Source organism: Neolamprologus brichardi, chromosome 3 (genome assembly GCF_056152115.1).
Source record: "Neolamprologus brichardi isolate AB-2024 chromosome 3, ASM5615211v1, whole genome shotgun sequence".
Lineage (NCBI taxonomy): Eukaryota > Metazoa > Chordata > Actinopteri > Cichliformes > Cichlidae > Neolamprologus > Neolamprologus brichardi.
In genome coordinates, this window is record NC_142106.1 from 29,293,699 (window position 1) to 29,299,259 (window position 5,561).

At 46.5% G+C, this 5,561-nt stretch overlaps 1 pseudogene; it reads left to right on the forward strand.

Annotated features, from left to right (window-relative positions):
- The first annotated feature begins 2,129 nt into the window (after positions 1-2,129).
- On the forward strand, positions 2,130-4,289 carry LOC148104150 (uncharacterized; annotated as a pseudogene).
- Positions 4,290-5,561: the final 1,272 nt, after the last annotated feature.

The following is a 5,561-nucleotide window of genomic DNA, read 5'->3' on the forward strand; positions in this document are numbered from 1 at the left end:
TGCAGTATTGTAGTCTTCGTTCTTTGCTTCTTCACTGTGCATCAGTTTCATGTCCATCAAATGTGGTACTCCTGATTTTATTCAAATTCTGGCTCTGCAGATGCAGGAGAAATTGTGCCAGATACTGTTAATCCTTTTTCTGCAACTACTCCTACTGCTAAACCTACACTTATTCTGTTTTCATTAATTTTATTGACCCACTAACAAATGCGCACAGAGCTCCTGTTGTAACTCCTACAGCTTTAAACGCTTTATCAAGCATACTATGTTTTGCCTTTGTTGCACATTCCTCTTCTGTAATGTTTGGAGATGACTGTTTGCACTGTAAAATGTAATATTGTGTTTAATTAAAAATATTAAATAGGCTGAACTCAATGATGCTCTAACTCTGTGGTCAAGTCCGACATAGGCTTTAAGCAACCACGAGCCACTAATAAGTGTGACAGAAAGGAGCAGGTGTAAAATAAACCTGTCCAAAAGTTTGATAGGACTCAATAAGCACGCAATAAAGTGGACTTGTTAGGAGCAGTTTAACACAAGTATTGCTAAAGTTAAGTCTAATTGGAAGCAAAAAAATAGATTTTAAAGAGACTGTTATTGGAGAAAAGTGAGAAATTTAGGTTACGTATAGCAACACATAAATTGTCAGGGCTCTGTGTGCGGGCAGACGGAGAGGAGGATCCAAACGCAGGACTCAGACACTAACTTGAAACTCAAAAACCTCAGCTTTATTGCTGGTACAAAAACAAAACATGAAGTGAACACTGAAACCGGAGAACAGAAACACACAGGCATAATCTGATGGTACGACGCGACACTGGGTTAAGGACAACACAGGGCTAATATACACAGGGTGGTAATCAGGGAATGGGTAAAAGGAGGGAGACACAGCTGGGAGAGATCAGGGCTAACGAGACAGGGGGGACAAAGCTGCACACACTAACATAAGACAAAGACTTTCACAATAAAACAGGAAACAAGAAACTACTAAACAAAGATGCAGACCCGACACTGAGAACCCAAAACCTAAGAACTGATCCCTTACCAAGAATAACAGAAACACATCTATAATAATAATAATAATAATAATAATAATAATAATAATAATAATAATAATAATAATAATAATAATAAACAAAGCACCAGAACATCAGAAAACAATCCATAATGCAAAAATAAACCAAAATCAAAATGCTGGGTCAACACTGACCCAGAACCGTAACATAAATAAGGAAATGCTTGTCTCTGCGTCTTGTCAGATTGAAGTGTCAAATGTAGGGGATTTATTGCAGGTGAATTGTGTCGGTCACGGGGAGACCGAGGAGACACCATATGATTTCTCAGTGTGTGCAGTAATAGAGGAATCCGAATTGGAAGTCTGTTTAACCCGTTGTCTTCTTTTATTTCAAGGCCTGCTCGAAGTTAGTCAAAACAACCACATGATGGTATGGGCGCCTTCGCGGGCGGGAATTTATCTGTTAAACCTGTGGCAAGCTGTGGAAAACGTAGAAAGTTTTGACATAATGTAGGGTGATTTTTTTGGTGTTAGTTTTAGGTTAGGTTGAGTGCCGTGTTAGGGTGTTTTGAGGGAGAAGTAAGGTTGAGATGGTTGTTAGCGCGTTTTAAACAGAGGAGATTACGCGGAGTATCCGTGTCCACTGTTGGAGTTCATGGTTAAATTATAACCGGGTTAAGAGCGTACCTGAGGACCTGGGAGAGTGGGGTTGGTGTTTATCTCCCGGTCCCAAAAGGTGCGGAGTGTTGCTGGAGAGTGTATAAGAGACGTGCGGCGCCGTTAATGGGTTTAAAATAAGTGAAAAACACTAAGCAAAAGGAATGAATGAGGAGAGGTAAGTATTTTGAGGCAGCGTGTTACGCATAAGAGCTACTGGTTTCATATATTTATATTTGGAGTGTGAATAAGTTTGGCTGAGGGTGAACGCTGAAAACATGGGACAGCGTCTGAAGTGCTGGGTTAAAACTCTGTGTGTCACCGAGCAGGGGAAGAGGAACCAGTGACTGCGAGAGCGGTGAGACGCATTCTGAAACCGAAAGAGGGAAGTGTGTCAGGGTAACCCAAGGAGGAGTCGAGGAACGTCACTTGAAGAGGTAAGTCTGTGTTTCAGAGAATGGCGGAGAGCTTGGGTGCGACGCCTAGTGGAAAAAGGGGATACAAACCTCTGAAGGATCAGATTGAACAGCTTAAAAAAGCTATTCGTCTGGCTTCCCCTGGGGCGTTAAAACCAGCAGAAAAGGAGTGCCAAACTATGGAGGTTGAGGTAAGTAAACTCATTACATCCCAACAGAAAGGGCTGGGTGACAAAATAGCTCTAAGCCTTGTATTAAAAACTGAAGGAGAAAGATGTGAAGAGAAACTGAAACAACTAGAAGAGGAGTCTGAGGGTCGCTCAGTGACCAGAAAGGCTAAAGGAGAGATGAAAGATTTAAAAGAAACTCAGGCAAAGTGCTGCAAGTGGCTGTTTTTGTGGAATGCAGTCCTGGATGAAGGAGGATGTTATAGAAAAAACAGGAGACATGGTGAGTATAATGGAGTCATTGAAGCAGCTGAAAGAGGAAAATAAGAAGCTAGAGGACAAAATGAAGAATCTGACCACAAAAGCAGAGGAAGCTGACAGATGTTACACACCAAAATTATACCCTTGGGCCACATTGACGCCCAGTGCCCCGCCACCACCGTATGTCATGCCTGTGATGACCCTTGCAGGGGGACAAGTTCGTGGCCCAGATGGCCAAACTGGAGTGGTACTTGGGGGCATAGCTGATATGGAGTACACCATTGCACCACTAGGTGTCCGCAAAGAAGGGTCAACGGCAGTGGAAGGCCAATCTCATAGTGGAGGAGGGAGAATGATAGCCTCAGCAGCAGATGAGGGCTCGACCTCGCCTCCTCCTTCGCTTAACGACGGCGACATGACTTGTGGCGGAGCGTCAATGGTGGAACAGCCAAGGCAGGACAGGGAGGCTGAAAGGACCCCTGCAATGGAGGACATGATGTCACCAGGGGACGTAATGGCACGGCCAACGTCTCACGAGTTGCCACCTTTGCCATCTTTAAAAGTTCGAAGGGAAAGGGAAAGTTGAGGAAGAATAAGAAAGTGATGTTTGAACCAGGAGCTGCTGACCCTGCTTTAAGCCTGCCTTTAATAGCAGGTCCAAAAAATGAACCAGTTTATCGCGCTTATAAGGTAAGAGATTTGGAAGCATTGGTTAAACAACTTCCACCAATAACTGAGGGAGGAGCTAGTTGGCTGAGAAGGCTGGGCACACTCACTGAAGGAGAGGAACTCGCCATTGGCGATTTTCGTGCCATAGCCGGACGTTGCATGCTTGGTGGTGGGCTAGCAGATGTAGAGGAAATAGCTCAAACAACCAGATACGCAAATGATCTGCCATAGCATGACGTGCAAAATAGGTTATCAGATGCAGTCCGGGAGAATTATCCAACCCCTAACACTGGAGCCATTCCAAAGATTATTTGGGATCCTAAGAACACACCCAGGGAGTTTTTAGCTAAAGCAAAGGAACAATGGCTGTCAGAAACAGGAATACACCCAGGGAAGAAGGGAGAAAGTAGAGTGTGGTTCCGTTCGGCGGTGCTGGCAGGGCTGCCTAACCAAGTTGCAATTGATTTAGAAAAGAATCCAGATTTTGCCGTTGCGGATTCCGTGCAGTGGGAGAGGCACGTTGTGCACAGACTTCAGCAGGAACAGGATCTCGCAAACAAACAAAAGAAAGAGTTGGAGGAGGCACAGGCGCAGCTGCTTAGGCTACAGCTAGGTGAGGCTCGTAAGAAATATAATGCAAAGAAAAAAGAACCAAAAGAATCAAATAAGACCATAATGGTGGCAATGCCCCAGCCTGGTCCTGTGCCTGAGTGGCCAGATCTGGACCCGGATCTCTACCCTGATGACCGCTGGCCCGTCAATGCACCAAGGCAGCATCAACCTGCAGGGAATTGGGGGACCAGTGGACCGCAGAGAGGGCGTGGTCGATCCGCAAGGGGAGGACAAAGGGCTCGGACTACAGGGAATACCAGTTACAATGTGAGTTGCACTGGCTGTTACAGATGTGGAGCAGAAGGACATTGGTGTCGAGACTGCCCTGAACGGCCGCAAAACTATCAAGGGCGAGGCTACCGACCCCAGGCACGAGGAGGTCCTATACAAGGAGGTGCTTACAGGGGAGCACATCAAGCTCCAAACCCAAATGCAGCACCAGCCGCCCAGTACCCAGTAGCTGACTGGGGCTGGGAGGGGGAGCAGTGCTGATGGGGCCCGGAGAGACCGAACAGTGTGGGGATGGCAGAACCCATGCTGTCGATGACAGTGGAAGGCACTGAATTGCCTCTCCTGGTGGACACTGGAGCAACATATTCAACACTGAAAGCCGCACCAGAGAATACAACACTCTCCTCTCACACAGTTAATGTGGTGGGTTTTTCCGGGGTTCCAATGACTCTGCCATTGACAGATCCAGCATTGACAAAGCTGGGAAAACAGACTTTGAAACACCAATATGTGGTGTCATCACAGGCGCCTGCAAATCTCATGGGCAGGGACCTGCTCGTGAAGTTGCCACAATTCTGTGCTCTGCAGATGGACTGACTGTTACTCTGCCTGGAGGTAAAGTATTCCCGTGCCTGGGATCAACTTCAAAGACTCAATATCTAGTCCAGAACTCTGAATAAGCCACTGCCGAAATCTATTGGGGAAGGCTAGTGGAAGAAGGCATTTTGCGACACTACCAGCGGTGGAGACCCTGGATAATGAGCCTGGCCGTCTATTCCCCGCCGCGTGATCCATACCACGTCACTCTCTTTTATGATAGGGAAGATAATGACACCTATCGGGAACACTTCAAGTCTGATCTCGAAGGTCAGACCTGGAATGTCCGAACACATGACATTTATGTTGGACCAGAAGGTGTAGCCACGGCTGTGAAATTTACAGACGAACAATGGTCTTGGTACAATGTGGGAGAAGATTCAGCTCCTCACATTACATTGGCGGTCCACGAAAGGCATGAGGCGAGAGATCTGGGGCCGATGGTCAGGCGGGCGCTGGACAACGCGTCCTGGCAAGCCACCCAAATTCCAAATGTCTGGTACGCACCAAAATGTAAAATATACCGCATAACTTGTTTGTCCAACGATGCAGTGATCTTGGAACACAAAGAAATTTCCAGAACACATGGCAGGGAAAGAACGGATCACCCTGATGCAGTGGTGGAGCTTTCCCAACTGCCGGACACTTTGTGGTCCACGGGAGCCACGGATGTGGGTTTGGCTACCTGTTCACCTGTTCTGTTCCAGCTGAAGTCTGACGCACCAATTAACAGACCACAATACAAGCACAAAGATGAGGCAGAGCAGGGCATAGCTGAAACCATTGAAGGGCTGTTGAAAGTAGGCGTGCTTGAGCCCTCATGTTCATTTTGGAACACACCAATTTTGCCAGTGGAAAAACATGGGACAGGGAAGTACCGTATGGCACATGATTTGAGAGCCATTAATTCCATATTGCGTACTGAAACTGTGTCTG